General features: G+C 49.6%; 1 protein-coding gene across 19 annotated transcripts in view; it reads right to left on the bottom strand.

The window, feature by feature from the left end:
* Mbnl1 (muscleblind like splicing regulator 1) overlaps positions 1 to 15,837 on the bottom strand; it is a 179,736-nt gene that overhangs the window by 52,690 nt on the left and 111,209 nt on the right. Inside the window, exon 1 of one of the 19 annotated variants that reach the window (XM_047563597.1) lies at positions 6,260 to 6,283. The exons of the other annotated variants lie outside the window; for them this stretch is intronic. The gene's annotated coding sequence lies outside the window, so the exon portion shown is untranslated. Of the gene's footprint in view, positions 1 to 6,259; positions 6,284 to 15,837 lie in introns of those variants that run through there. 19 annotated transcript variants of the gene reach the window in all.

Raw genomic sequence — 15,837 nt, 5'->3', positions numbered from 1 at the left:
GGTTTGTTTTCATTTTTTTTTTTTTTTTTACTAAATTGTGGGCTGGGTTCAGTGGCTCATGCCTATAATCCCAGTGACTCAGGAGGCTGAGGCAGGAGGACTGCCAGTTGCAAGGCCAGTCTCAGTAACTTAGTGTGGCGCTAAGGAACTTAGTGCGACTGGCCTCACAATAAAACTGAAAAGGGCCAAGAATAGAGCTCAATGGTAAAGTATCCATGGGTTCAATCCCAGTTCCCACACAAATATGTAAACAAACACATAAATTATGACTTGTAGTAAGCCATTTAGTAAGAAAATAACTTGTTTTTAAAATTAATATTGTGAAATGTAGAGAAGCAGCCAAAAATCAAATGGCCTAATTTTGCAAAGAACAGTTTCTTCTAGAACCTGTATGTACCGCACATCATGACCTGCCAGGGTTTGCTGAAATAAACCGCATGCGGGCAAGGTGGAGAGGAGGGGGTTCCTCTCCATGCAAGTCCACCAGCAAGAAAGATTCATGATGCATTATTAAGGAGCCGGCAAGATCACCCTGAAAGCACCACCAACACCTACCCAGGCAGAGGAGGTCAAGGAAGCAGCCCAGTGAGGGCTGGGGAGGCGGAGGCAGGCCTCCACCGCAGGACGTCCTGCCGCACAGGTTCAAGGTGCTGCCGCCCTGCCCCTGACTTGCACAGCCTGCGATGTACCCCTCTCTTTCCCAGAGTGCTTGAGACCACCTGCACCCCAACGTGCTTTCCTCTAACGTACGTAAGTCGACCCTTTACTAAAAAGCCTCCGTTAGTTCACAGGCCATCTCTTACACGCCAGTGTTCACAAAATCCAACGTTTTGCTCACCCAAATGGATGGAGAGCTCATCCACAAACAGCCCCCGGACTTCGTTTCTTTGTGTTTTGGCTTTTTTGTTTGTTTGTTTGTTTTTTTCTTCTGTTACCAGGGATTGAACTTGGTGACACTCGCCCACTGAGTCACACCCCCAGTTCTATTTTTGTATTTTACTTAGAGACGGGGTCTCACTGAGTTCCTTAGTGCCTCACTTTTGCTGAGGTCTCGGCTTTGAACTTTCAATCCTCCTGCGTCAGCCTCCTGAGCCCCTGGGATTACAGGCAAGAGCCACCATGCCCATCCCTTCCATCCCTCTTATCTGACTACCTACCCAAAGTAAATCAAAACAAACAAACGGAGCGGAAGGTGGCATGGAGTTCTGGAGAGGAAGATCACAAAGCTGCCACCATGGCTACTTAAGAAAATGGAGGGAAAGGAGCTCCTGCTCCACGGCGGGAGAGGGCAGGGAAGGCAGGCTCTGGGCAGCACTTTCGCAGGCATCCAGGTAAGCTCGCCAGGGTCACCTGAGACCCAGCTGCTCCTGACCCCTTTATGCCAGTGAGGACACTAAGGCTCAGAGCAGCTAAGTGACTCATCCAAGGTCGAAGAAGAGCAAGGCAAGGTCAAAGAGCAACAAAGAGCGCTCAGATCCAGGACGCACCCTGGTCTGAGTACTGTCTCCTCATGACACAACTGGCCCCCTGGAATCCAAAGAGCCAGGAGGTCCCCAGGGGCAAAAGGACCAAGGTAAAACCCCAACACAGGCGGACCATTCCGGCTACGGGGAGGATGCTGCTCAGAAGAGCTAAGGTGGCCTGTGAGCAGAAGTAACTCCAAGGCTAGGCCAGGAAGCTAGGACGGGTCAGCAAAGGATGCCCACCGCTGTCCTCCCTGAGGCCTGGATTTCATGAAGGTGAGCAAGGGAGGATGGCCTCCGGACACGGAGAGCCTGTGCCCAGGGAGGAGGGAGGATGGCCTCCGGACAGGGAGAGCCTGTGCCCAGGGAGGATGGCTATGGACAGGGAAAGCCGATGCCCGGGGGGGGGGGGGGGGGGGATGGCTATGGATAGGGAAAGCCAGTGCCCGGGGGGGATGGCTATGGATAGGGAAAGCCAGTGCCCGGGGGGGATGGCTATGGATAGGGAAAGCCCTGCCCGGGGGGGATGGCTATGGACAGGGAAAGCCCTGCCCTCATTAAGCAGACTCAAGAGTAAGGCGAGTGTCTGGTTCCCAGTGCAACTGTGCACGCAGAGAGCATTCCAGCCGGTGTGGGGCGAGCTCGCAGGGACGTCGTGGAGAAAGCACAGCCGGGGCGGTGCAGGCGGGGCTCACCTGGGGTAGCCCTCAGACCACGGCTGCAAACGGCCGACAGCGGCCTGACCGCGACAAGATGGCGAGCAGACCGGCCAGCGCTGCTGTGCAGACGCAAGCAGGCGCCCAGTGATAGGAGCCGGCCTGGAGCACGCCTGCTGCGAAGCCCTGAACCCGCAGAAAAGATTCTTCACGGAATACAAGCCACTCATCGTGTTTCACGAAGGGCGGACACATTTGAACACAAGGCAAGGACGCTGCCTGGTGGCCAGGGGAGCGCACTGCCACCTGCTGTCCTGCTCCCCTGCTCGGCTGCTGTCCCCACCAGCCTCCTGGCCGCTGGCCACAGCTCCTTCCTTGACTGGGTCACCACAGTTGCGACCACCTGCCTGCTCCTGCGCTCGCCGAGGGCCGGCAGCACCCTGCCTGCCTTGGAAGGCCTGGGAGGCAGCCCTTCACCCTGCTCGCAGCACGCCTGAGAGCTGGCCAGAGGGACAGTGGCCGCCGCTGCCCTCCCCAAGACTGACGAGCATGCCGAGATCCCGAGGAATTGAATGTTTGTACAAGGTCACAGGACAATTACAGTGACGGAGACACCTGCCGGCTCCGGGTCCCGTGTGACCCAGGTCGGCAGGCTGTGTTCAGAACCAGCACAATCTCCAGCCGCAACTCAGACAGCCAGGGTGGCTTAAAAAGGCAGCAGTTCAGCAAAGCACCTGCAGAAGGCTCTCAGCGCACAGAAGCAGCCGGAGGGGCTCCGGACTGTGTCCGCGACGCTTCAGCTGCGGACTTGTGTGTGCTGCCTTTTCAAAACACTCAGTTTTGCCCCAAAGAATCAGTACTTGCATTACAAAGATGGTAACAGGTCTCAGTAGTTGTCATTTTGGATGAGATTTTATCTGATAGTCTTTAAAATGGTAGGTTCACCTTGGAAAATCGTGTAGGATGAACTGAATGCCAGTGGTAAGAATGAAGTTTGAAGTGCTTACTCTTAATGACTACTAGGAAAGTTCTTTAAGTTAGACGCTATTTTCTCAGAAAAATTATTTTAAGCAATTGCGTACCACTACAGAGAGTGATAATACCCACACAAGGACTCTATCAAAGAAATGACTCTTTTGAGAAAACAATTTCTATAGAGAACCAGCGAACTATGTAATAGTCAAATAAACTGTGCCAACCATTTCTGGCACATAGGTAAGGGGAACACATAACCAAGTTTATTAGTATCTGTTGTTTTACATGGACCCATATGTGTATATGGCTTCTGTTAGCTTATTGTTTTGATGAATGGTGGGTGACATGGTATGTGACAGCTTATCATCATGCTGGATGGTAAAAGAAACGTGAAATGCAATTCCACCTGGTAAAGGGAGTTAGTGCAGAGGATGTCCATGGAGGGCAATCTTGTGAGATGCTCAAGAAGAGGAGGGAGTAAGATGGGCTCAATGGCCAGAGGAGCCAGGCACACTGGCACACACCTGTAATCCCAGCCTTTTGGGAGGCTGAGGCAGGAGGATCGTAAATTCAAGGACAGCCTGGGTAACTTAACAAGACCCTGTCTCAAACACAAAAACCAATAAATAAAATAAAAGGGCTGGAGATGTAGCTCAGTGATAAAGTGCCCCTGGGAACCAAAGACAGAATCCAATAGGAACCAAAGGGAGTGGAAGGAGAAACGGCCAAAGCACCATCTGTCAGGCCTGAGATCATGAATACTGCACCTGCCACTCCTTCTCCTAAGAAGGTAAGCCAGGGCTTCCTCGCCTAGTGACTCAGTCCCGCTCGAGACTTCTAGCTCATTGCTGCCAATTTATGGTATGCTCAAATCTCAGAAAATGAAAGGCCTAGAATTTGCACATCTATTAGAAGTATTCTGAACCTTGGGTTATTCCTGGATATCAGCAGTTCTCTCTAAGAGAGGAGCTGCAGGGGACTCTGTGCTCCTAACCTGCACTGCAGACCTGCAGCCACCGCATGGCTCTCGACTCGGAGCACAGCGTGCATTTGCCAGCAGCTCGGAGCTGTGCAGAAAACAGATACAACTGCAGAGGGGTTCCAGGGAGGACTGACAGAAGGCAGGGACGCAGACAGTGGCCGAGGCATCTAGGCAAGGGATAACGGAGAACCTTGAAGCGCTGAGAGCACCCCTCTGAAACTTGATCAGAGCAGCCAAGTGCACACTGCGCAGCCTGCTGGAGAAGCTCAGCAGGCCCTCCGCACGGGCACGCTTCCTGTCAAACCCAAAAGAGGCCTCTGGGATTTTCCACTCAGATGCATTCTCAGGCACGCGTGTGCATCTTACACCAAGTTTTTGTGAAATGACTGCAAGAACGCTGGAGGACTACCTTTCAGAAGAACGCGACAGTGTTGGCAGAACCCGGGAACAGGGCACGCTGCTGTGGCAACGCCTGTCCCCTCTGCGACTCTCTCCCGCCTGAGATCACGGCTTGCACCGCTAAGGCTATGGCACAATATTGCCAAGGAGGACAAAAATAGAGAGGGGCCGAGAAGAAATGCTAAGGCAGACATTTATTATTCAAAAACGAATGGCTGGCACTTTGGACGCTTTGTCCCTCTCGCTGTTACTTAACACAGGCAGAGATTCTGGGGTAGTTGTTTACTCAAAGAGGCAGAAGTAGGAGAAGCATGCCGATTTTCAAAAGCATTCCATTCATTTTCTGAGTTTTGAAACAGCACATGAAATGTAAATATGTACAAAAGGCTCGATGTGTTGAACTCTGTCCCCATTAGAACCATTCCAGTGAGTCACGTCAGGCTTTCTCAAGTTCCGTCTCAGAGACTCGGAAGGTTTTACCAAGGCAGTACAGAGCGAAACGTGAAATCCAGATCAATGCAGGGATGATACGCCTCAGCAAGGGACTGTGATTTTTTTTAAACAATAAGGCTCATCTGCAGCCACCTCTGGAAAGATTTGTTTACACTGCACTGTGAAAAGAGAAACCTTTCTATTTATAGCCCTCAACAGCCTCCCCAGGATGAAAGTGTATTTTTTAACCCCAAACTACAGGACTTAATGACTCTCCCTGTGTTTCTTAGCCATGCTCAGTCAAAGAAACTTCTTTGAATTGAGGTTTTCAATTCAGTGAGATGACAGAAGCAAAGAGTGCTGATACTTTATTACCAATTCCCTGCAAACTCAGCCTTTCCCACCAAAACAGCAATGGCATGCATTCATCAGAATTTCCAAAATGTGCTTCCCTGTCAGCCTGTGAGGTGGTTGGGGGTGGGACTGGGAAGGACCAAAGATCCAGCCACCCCCCACTCCACCCCCACCCCGAGGAAACCGCAGCTACTTCTAACTGCTTCCAATTAGAACATCAGCACTTTGCTGATCAAATGTGCCTTTTTACCACTCAGGTACACTGTTTCTTATCCTGAACTGAGCCAAGGTGTTTTCCACAGGAAACATTGTTGCAATTGTGCCTGAAACATGTTTAGCAACATGCTGTAGAAACTGAGCCCTCTCAGCAGGAGCTAACTGCAGAGAACCAAGAGGCATGCCAAATTAAGCTCCCAAGGCTATCAGCCCTCCTCCAAGTCCTGTGGAACTCAATGTGCAAACGCAAACGGCAAGGTCAAACAAGAAAGGTCTGCGGGTACAAGAAGCTGGAAGAAGCAAAAGTAGGAAGCAGGTCAGGAATCTGGATGGGCTGCCAGGACCAAACACACTGAGCACACGCTTTGCGATGCCGAACGCGTGTGCTGGGAGGACGTCACGCTTCGAACACGCCCCTCCTGTTCACTCCAGGTGAGGCTTCCATTCCTCCCAGAAAAGCACCTTTACACAAGATATCCTGCAGCAAGTCACATTTTGCAGCAATGTTCCCTTAACCTGGCAAAGGAGACCTCACTGTGGGGGCTCGCAGAGAGAAAGAGACAGCCAGTTAAAACCCCAGCTTGCCACTTTCCAGTCCTGTGGTCCAGGGCATGTCATTTCACCCCGGGACCTCAGATTCCTCATCGATAAAGAGGAGTGACTGTACCATCTACCTATTTACCTATGCGATTTACATGCAAATTTGCATACAGTCCTGGGTCCAATACCAAGCAACCTAGAGAACACAGGTAGGAAAGAACTGTTGTTTGTTTCATGTTTACTTAGGTTTGCTGGATCCAAGTTTCCGGTCTCCCTCACACGTCAGCGCGTTTCAAAGGCCAGGACCCATTGTTCTGGTTTGGCTGGGTCTTTCCACAAAGCACTGGCTCCTGCTCTGCCACTCTGCAGACAACAGACAAGGACAAGGGCGTCCTTGCCCAGACCCTGTGACCCTGTCCCTGTATCAAGTATCCCAGCTCAATAACGATGTCCCTGCTCCACAGTGGTGCTTCCCAAGGACAAGACAAGGCACAACATTTCATTCCCAAAAGTCTGACCTTGGCCCACCCCAGATGGTACCGCACGTTTTTACCCATTACGTGTGTGTGCGCATGCGCATGTGTGCCTGTGAGTGTACACAGAGATCCTGTACACATCCTCAAGAGGGAACTATGGAGATTGGTCCTCATTCCAGGTTTGTGAAACAGTTCACGTAAACATGAACAAAGATGAAAAGTTAGGCTCTAAATCAGAAAAGGTTTATTATTAAACTTTATTCATACTATCCCTATTTATATTTTGTACTAAACCAGAAACTCCATCACCAACTTACCTTCTTTCTTTGCCAGTTTTTTAGAGTATAAAAATACTCATTTTAATCTACCAGTCCATTCCCTGTATTCATGAGAAAATAAGGTGCACCTGGCTGGCAGAGATACTCTAGAACCCCTGGGCCAGTTCTGGCCATTTGCCAGAAACCCTGCGTCCTCCTACCTCACCCTTCCCCCAAAGTGGACCTAGCCATATGTCCTCAGAAACCGCAGATTGGATGTGGTTGGCAGAAGGAAGAACTGGACTTCAGAAGCCCTCAGGACGCAGGGACCTGCCCTTTGCATAGGAATTGCTGGGGCAGAGGACGAGGTGGACGGCACCACTCAAGTATGATGTGGGGACTTCGGGGCCTGCAAAAGCCAGAGACCCACGTCTGTGCCAGCGACCTGCCTTAGAACCGTTTGTCAAATTCTGTGTAGACAGAACTGGTACGAAGAGCCGTGGTATTTGAATGCTGCATGTCCCCTGACCTCTGTAAATGTCCAAATGGACTGACTCCCCACGTCCGCAGTTACTGTTTATACGAACAGTCAACACAGACAGGTCGAGGCTGGCGGCCAGCCGGGTGCCCTCTCGGCTGACTCATCGGGCAGGGTCCAGGTTTCCTCCCAGGCACCACCTCGGTCCACGATGCCAGGCACCCGGGAGGGTGTTCTCGAATATTCAAAACAAAAATCCAAACTGTAAGAATGTGAAGTCTAGTGAACCCTCCTGGCCACCAAACAATGGTCAGGGCCTACAGGGAGCCGCAGGCCACCTCGCCTCCGTGACTCCTTCCTCCCGGTTCATGGCCTGGCCTCGGTAAACCCATTCAGCACTCTTGAGCTGACGTGCCCTCTCGCCTTTCCTAGAAAACTGGAAATACACAGACGCAGGCATGGCCCACTCTGCCCAAAGCACGCCTGTGCACATGTACACACACGCACACACGCCCCTTGTTTTCTACATGTGTAATTATAAAACTCAGAGTCACAACTGCTCAGGGAACACGTACGGCGTGGAAGAGCGGAATGCGCCTCCACCTGGACGAGGCTGAACTCTCCAGCCACGGAAGCTTGCGTACTAGGACTTTGGATGAAGAACAGAATCCAAAGACGCAAGGGGACCACTTCGTGGACAAAGGCGACATCCGAGAGGGGAACGTGTTCCACAACATCTGCAGCCGGGGAGAATAACTAGGATGAGGGCCCAAGGTTCTGGTTCTGGGTTAAGTAAGTCCCACCTTGGGAAGGAGGCGACACGCCACTGCATTTCCTCCTTTCACATTTTAAATTTTAGAAAACAGGTTCGAGTTCAGGGTTTCCGGCCTTGGACGCAGAGGGCTCCTTCCTTCCCAGCACTTGCTTTGCTGGCTTCCCAGTAACCACGGTGTCCCGCTGGCCCTGTGCGAGGTGCTGCTCCTTACGCTGCTGCAGGGATGCCAATGCAGCGAGGCAGAGGCCCCAGGGAGCAGGCTGGAGCTGCGCGGCCCAGTCTGCAGGTGCGGGCCGCCCCAGCCGCAGGAGAGGCCAAGCCCGAGGCGGGAGAGCAGCGCTGCCTTCCTTACACAACCCTACACCCACCCGGGTAGCCACACTGCTCCCAGGACTCCAGCCCAAGCCGCGCTGATCTGTTTACGACACTGCAGCAGTGCCCCAGGGCCCAGCGACCTGCCTCCAGGCTCTGCAGCACGCTGGTTTAAAGGAAGCACCGAGGGACGCAAGCTTTAAACCCCGCTTGTCTCTAAGGAGTCGATCTACTCCATGCTGTTAGAGTCCAGGCCATAAGGAACTAAAAACCACAGACAAGCGCTTTTAAAGCATCTGAAAGGTGGCCCAAGAGCACTGTGATTTCTCTCCAACCTGGTGATCTCCTGCCAGGCGAGGCGGCTACCACCTCCTCTTGTGTAGAACAAGACAAGCTGCCGTGGTCACGTGTCTGCACCAATCCCGGAGTCCTGACGCGGGGAGTGATGCCCTGCCACAGGAGCGACCACCCCACGGCCACACCACGGCCACGCCATCGCATGAGGGAAATCCTTGGCCACGACCTCCTTCCACGCCCAAGAGTAACGCCAAATCCGACTGCTAGTGTGCGAGGAATTTCTAACCATTCAGTGCACCCAAGAGAGAGAGTAGAGGGTACTGACAGAACAGGGCGTGCCAACTAAAAACCGCTGCCATGGAAACAGGCTGTGATATGTTCTCAGCAAAACACGAACCGGTTATGCTCTCTCCTCGGCCGGTTATGCTCTCTCCTCGGCCGAGTACCTTTGAACGTGAATTACAGAGCAAGGTGGGGCCCCCCAGGGAGCTTCAGACACTGCCCCCGCTCCTTAAAATTTAAACACACACACACACACACACAGCTCCTTGCCTCGGCTAAAAATGAACAACACACTGTTTCCTTGAATTTCTCACAGATATCCTAACAGATCACTTCATCGTAGGCTGTAATTTTCTTCCCTACCACTGAGTTTTTCTTTTTTTTTTTTTTTTAACCGAAGTACTCCACTAGATTTATATTTTATAAAAGTCTTCAAACACTGTGTTCTTTGACAAATAACTTTAAAAATATCTTTTGAATTACCCAAGGAGAAGATCACTACAAAGGATCCTTTGACATTCTGAACATTCTAAATGCCACATGTTAAAAAATATCCCGAGTCTATCACTGAATGTTCCTGACTGTTGACTCAAGGGATTAATATGGGACAGGCTCTGGCCAGATGACCATGACCAGCCACGGGACAGAAAATAGCAAGTCACTCGATCACTTTTATTACTGTTTTACTAACACAGTCCATGACAAGAATTCCAGACACAGTGTGTTAGTCTTTGGGTGGTGACCCAGAAGATAAATATTAATGTTTTATAGAAATTCTATCATACTGTCCCAGATTGTACTCATTTCAAGATCATCTAAAAACCACGTGACACTTTTAAACTTTGTTTTTTTGAGATGGGCATGGTGACACACGCCTATACTTCTCAGCTACTCGGGGGCTGAGGCAGGAGAGATTGAGTGAGATGAGTGTCATTGTACTCTTTGAGCCTGAAAAGAAGATCAAAGGGTATAATGTGCTTTTCAGAGTTATTTATGCTTTTGACATAATGCAAGAGAAATGGCATGTCACCAGTAGGAATCTCAGGAGACCGCTGGGCAGGACAGCAGTTTCAGGTGCCATCTCCATGTCTGCTGTGGTTGGGAAGACGAAGGGCTGAAGGTGTGATTCTAAACGAATGGGGGAGGCAGCTTTTTAAACTATGCTTTTTCCTGAGACTCTTGTATTTCGGCCTTCCCTGGGTTAAGTCTTTCCAGAGCCTCTGCTGCCTTAAGGACGCGGGGCGGGCCTTCCCCTGAGAGAGGGAGGGGAGGAGGCCCTCGGGTGGGGGAGGACTGGGCCTCTCCACACTGGGGGGGTCTTAGAGGCCAGCCTCAGCAACTTCAACGGTCCCAAAACAAAATGAAAAGGGCTGGGGAGGTGGAATGCTCCTGGGTTCAACCTCTAAACTGCAAAATATAAAACAGAATGAATTCTCCTGACTAGAGGAAGAGCTGTTTTGTTGGAGATTTGCTGCACAGCATGGCACGTGTGGTTAATAGAAGACTGTATACTTCAAAACCACTAAGCAAATTTCAAATGTGCTCACCACAAAAAAATGTTGTTTGAGGTAATAGATATGTTAATTAGATTGATTTAATTATTCCATGCTGTATTCAGAGATCCAAATATCACTTTTTACCTGGAAACATTTTGAAATTGTCATTTTACAATTAAAACATGGGCGTTTTAAAAATCAAGTACTCCTCCCTCAGTCGAGGGCAGAAGCACCCCGTGGAAAGGCCCGAGCAGGACACTTGACAGCATGAGAAGTGTCCACGGGTGATTCTCCAGCAACGGCAGGAGCTGGTGCAGCTGAGATCCGTGAAGACTGTAGCATGGCACACTCTGGATGAGGGAAAGCAGTTGCTGGGAGCTTAAAAACCGAAGCACGAAGACCCCGCAGTGTGGAGAGGCCCAGTCCTCCCCCACCCGAGGGCCTCCTCCCCTCCCTCTCTCAGGGGAAGGCCCGCCCCGCGTCCTTAAGGCAGCAGAGGCTCTGGAAAGACTTAACCCAGGGAAGGCCGAAATACAAGAGTCTCAGGAAAAAGCATAGTTTAAAAAGCTGCCTCCCCCATTCGTTTAGAATCACACCTTCAGCCCTTCGTCTTCCCAACCACAGCAGACATGGAGATGGCACCTGAAACTGCTGTCCTGCCCAGCGGTCTCCTGAGATTCCTACTGGTGACATGCCATTTCTCTTGCATTATGTCAAAAGCATAAATAACTCTGAAAAGCACATTATACCCTTTGATCTTCTTTTCAGGCTCAAAGAGTACAATGACACTCATCTCACTCAATCTCTCCAAGCACAAGCCCACTGGTGGTCCCAACTGCAAGCAGCGCTCAGCTGGGGACCCGGCCATCATGGGGCCACAGCCACCCGGGCCAAGCGTGGGGTCGAGGACTCCCGGCGGCTCAGTCTACTAACATTAGCCACCCCAAAGCACCACAGAGAATGTCTGCTTCATGGAGCAAGAAGGTCCTCTGGAAACCTGGACTTCAACATTTTAAAATCAAAGGCTGGAAAACAAGTAGCCTCCAGAGCCAGACCCTCCTGTGCGGCAGGACCCCAGCACCTTCTGCACTGGGCCCCAGGAAGATGGGCTCGGACCACCGGCCCTTCACTACTTCTTCCAAGATGTGTGGTTCTGTGGTTTTGTCATGAAAACCATGACACTTATAAAAGTTTTGTGACTTCAAATGGACAACAAAGGTTATTTATTTATTTTTTTGGCAGGGGTGTTACTTCTAAAAATCAGCTTGCATTTATCTTGGATTCTTTTCAGTATGTTTTTGTCACTAGCTACAGGCAAACACAGGAGAGTAATGCCCTTTGGAGGTAAAGAAAAGTAACACAAAAATGTTTGCCCCTTCGTTACCTAAATAAATAACACGGGTTGCAAAGTCAAATTCTCATTTCTTCTAAATAAATAATAAATCTATAAGTGTAATAATATTCCCCTCTCACAGTATGATTTACTCAAGTGCTGTGAGTACAATATAGACCTGCTCAATATCTATCATCAAACAGATCTGCTCCGTATCTATCATCAAATAGATCTGCTCAATATCCATCATCAAATAGGTCTGCTCAATATCCGTCATCAGTATAGATCTGCTCAAGAGCTATCACACAGAAAAGGAATCTGAGGTAAGGGAGTAAAATCCCAATTCTCTGAGTCACCAATTCAGGGTGACTCCAAATTCATCATTTTCGTTAGGTGTTATTTTTCCAGGATGGAAGCAACATGGCTTTCAAGGCCAGGGGCCCTGAAACGGATTATAACAGGCCCATGTTCGACTGCCCTCCTGGGAGATGGTTCCACAGGGTGAGGCCACCCCTGTGATCCTGCTCCAGGGGACCAGTTCCTCTTCTGTAACAGCAAACAGCCCCCTGAAACCAAAGTGCTCACATCTGTGGTCTGCAGAACACGCTCTGGCTTCGTGCAGTGCATACAAACAGCTCTTCAGGCCTGGAGAGTCATGACAGAGACCCCTCCAAATACCGTGGACTCCCCAGAAGATGTACCTGTGCAATCACCCAAAGTTTTAGGGCCTCTGAGAACCCCTGTGCCTGACCACCACCTCCGCAGGGCAGGCAGGCTCTCTAAGAGCAGGGCTTAAGGTGGAACTGGAATTCCAACCTCCCCGGTGGCCTCCCTGCTAGAGACCACAGAAGACAGGGCCCAAGAGCGCGCCCAAGAGCTGGCAAGGTGCGCTGCACCAGGCCACTGTGCTGCAGCCTGCCCGACGGGCTTGCAGGGACCTTCGTCCTATGGCTCTGGCAGGCCAGAGATGGTACCAAGCGGCTCTGCCCTCCCCGGGCGTGAGGGCAACCTGGCAGAGAACAGATCCTCCCAAGAGGTGGGTCTGGGAGACACCTGGAACCCCCCAGAAGGAGCGGAGGGGCACCAGGCCAAGCAGCACCCAGGGATGCTCAGGCCAAAGCGCAGCACAGCGCCACAGACGGCGGGGACACGATGGGAATCACAGGGTGAGGACCCACGGCAAGGGGCCCAGGGCCAGCAGATGGCGACCCACGTGAGCCCAGGGAAAGCAGTCTTGTCCCGCTCCTGGAGAGGAACACCTTCCCTCCAGATCGAGAGATCCAGACGGCCCGGTGGCCTGGGATGCGCACCCGCGAGCACGTGCCCCCAGGGAGGAAGGCAGACGTGAAACGCCTCCAGAGCAGCACGCTTTTCCTGCTCCTCTTGCATTGTCAAGTTTTGTCTTCTGCATCAAGATGAAGACAAGGAGGGTCAGGCAAGAATGGAGGAAGGTGGATGCTGCAGAGGGACAGTGGGGGGGGGAGGGGGGGAGAGATGGGGACTGGGACCGACATCGTCACCCTACGTACACGCATGATTGCACGGATGGGGTGACGACTGCGTGTACGACCAGAGAAACCAAAGTCGACCCCGTTTGTGTACAATGAGTCAACATGATGATAACGACGATGAAGATGAAGACAAGGGCAGGGGAGGCGGCCGTCCACTCCCTCTCTAGTTTCTCTTGCTCACACCTGGGGGCTGTCCCAGCTCTGGTCCCCTGTACACACAGCACTGTGTCCTGACCTCATGACAAGGGACAGGGCTCCATCCAGATTCACACTGCACTCCTACGATCCCACATCATGACTTCAGGAAAGAAAAGTGTTTCCTCTGCCTTAATAAATCACCTGTGAGCAGCACTGAGCTTGTTTCCACGCAGAGGCGCAGGAAGGTGGGCCGCTAGCTCTCATGTGGCCCCTGCCACCGCCAAGTGGGCTTAAAGTCACGCTGCTTCTCAGGTGTGTCTGCTTACGCGGGTAAACACTACCACCTCTGCTTACTAAACAAGTCTAAATATACCCTCCCTGGGTAACCGAGGAGCGTGCTATGACTACTCAGTTACGCCGAGGTTGTTTCCAAATCTATGGACAAACACACCGAGCACCTGACACAGCCCTGGAATCAGCCCCGTGCACTAAGCAGGTAGGGATGTCGAAGTAGTGGCTGGAAATGGAAGGGAGAAGTGGCACAGGACTGCTTGGCATCAAGTAAGCACCCTGTCCTCACGCTGCCACAGAGTCAATCACGTGACAAACAGCCTTTTCTTACCCTAAGTCACAAACCCAAACCACATCAATATTTTTTAATCAGAGATGAAAACAAACCTTTCACAGAAACAGATGTGGAAATTAACAAAAGTGAATGGAAAAAATTATTTGCAAATTAAATGAAGGACAATTTTCACAGAGCTATCAATTCAGAGAAATTTGCTCACTATGGAATATACCAGATCATCACCAACATGAGCTTCCTAGCCAGCGGGTTTCCAGCCAACAACACAAGACACCTTTACCTGTTCTGCTCAATATTGGGATTTCACCCCACCGCCATCCAAAGTACTCCCACATGCTTATGTTATATTAAAATTTAAAATAAACAGTAAATGGGAATGTTCTTGACAGAACAGTGTGCACTTATGGGTAAAATGTTCTTACTGTTTACTTTCTAGCAAATAAAGACACACAGCAGTTCCATGGGCCCTGGGGTTTCTCTGCAGCAGACTGAAGTTTACAGCCAGCCCCAACAAGTTCAAGTTCATGAACTTCTGCCACCCTCACGTACACCCATATCTGCACACTGTCCCCAAGCACAGATGTGGTCATTTCCAATCCAGGCTTTGTTACATATAACTTCAAGTGTGGTCGGAGTTCAGAGCTCCATTTACATAAATGTAATATGCATGTAAACTTGGTATAATGAAAACACTAATTCCCCAACCCTAGTTTGGGAAAAGATGCATGGGGTTTTTTTTTTGCCATTAGGACTTGTCTAAAAACAAGGAAGAGTTTTCTGAAGCACAGACTTTATTCTATTCCATCTACCATGTCCAATTTTATTTGTGATTTATTTCTCAAAAACTGTAGTATAAGAACTTGCTATTAAAAATAAAACAAAAATATCTTCACTTGGGATTGTCTTGTGCATATTTTGATGATTCACAGAATCTGCCTGGGATGTTAAACAAAAACACATCAATATTCAGAGGGAAAAAGAGTCAGTCAATGCTTGCAGATACATGCAGAGGAATACACACAGGTTTGGTGTGCATGAACAGAAATGATTGAAAATAAATACAACGCGGAAAATGTGTAAAGACTACACTAAAATATACCATGGTAACTCTCAAAGGAAGAGGTCAGCAGAACACATTAAAGTACCTATCTGACTCTCATTTCTTTGAGCTCACACTGCTCTGGATATAGTCAATTAAGGCTTTAGGGACATGATCCAGGAGAGTCCTTTCAATACCTGTTTAGGCTTATACCTAGTAATCAATTAATGATCTGAAAGTCTTTCCAACCATATGTATTTTCAGCAATTATTAAATGTTAATGTTATTTAGAAAAATCTGTGTTCTGATAAATTTAATAAAGATAATTCTGAGCAATTTGGAAAGGTACCAGAAAAGGAAACAGTATTTGCCAAAAATATAAACTTCAATCAAAACAATAATTTGAAGAAATGTTAAAACAGTCTTACACTTGAACCTCTCAAAGAATCTGCTACACACACAGGGGTAGCTTCTATTGCAAGGGAAAATGCTGGAATTACCCAATATTCATGGTCCTTGGTTGCCAGAAATTTTTCAGAAATAACCACTTGAAGAATTAGCAGAGAGCTAAACATACAGGATTTCTACTTCCAGCATGGATTTTGGCTTCAATGGAAAAACTTAAGGCTAACTATCAGAAATGGCAGTGACAACCTTACATAACAAGCTGTTACACTTAATTGTCATTGTTTCCAACCTGGTTTTAGGTTACTGGATACATGACAAGCATGCACAATAAGCATTTTATACATCAGAGTGCAGCTGATACCCTTCCAGTCTCCTATAAACATGCATTTCACAGGCAAAAGCAATGATAAAGGCACATTTAAAAACATTTTT

Source organism: Sciurus carolinensis, chromosome 9 (genome assembly GCF_902686445.1).
Source record: "Sciurus carolinensis chromosome 9, mSciCar1.2, whole genome shotgun sequence".
Classification (NCBI taxonomy): domain Eukaryota; kingdom Metazoa; phylum Chordata; class Mammalia; order Rodentia; family Sciuridae; genus Sciurus; species Sciurus carolinensis.
The sequence above is the reverse complement of the archived record's forward strand: the minus strand, read 5'-3'. Positions and strand labels throughout refer to the sequence as shown.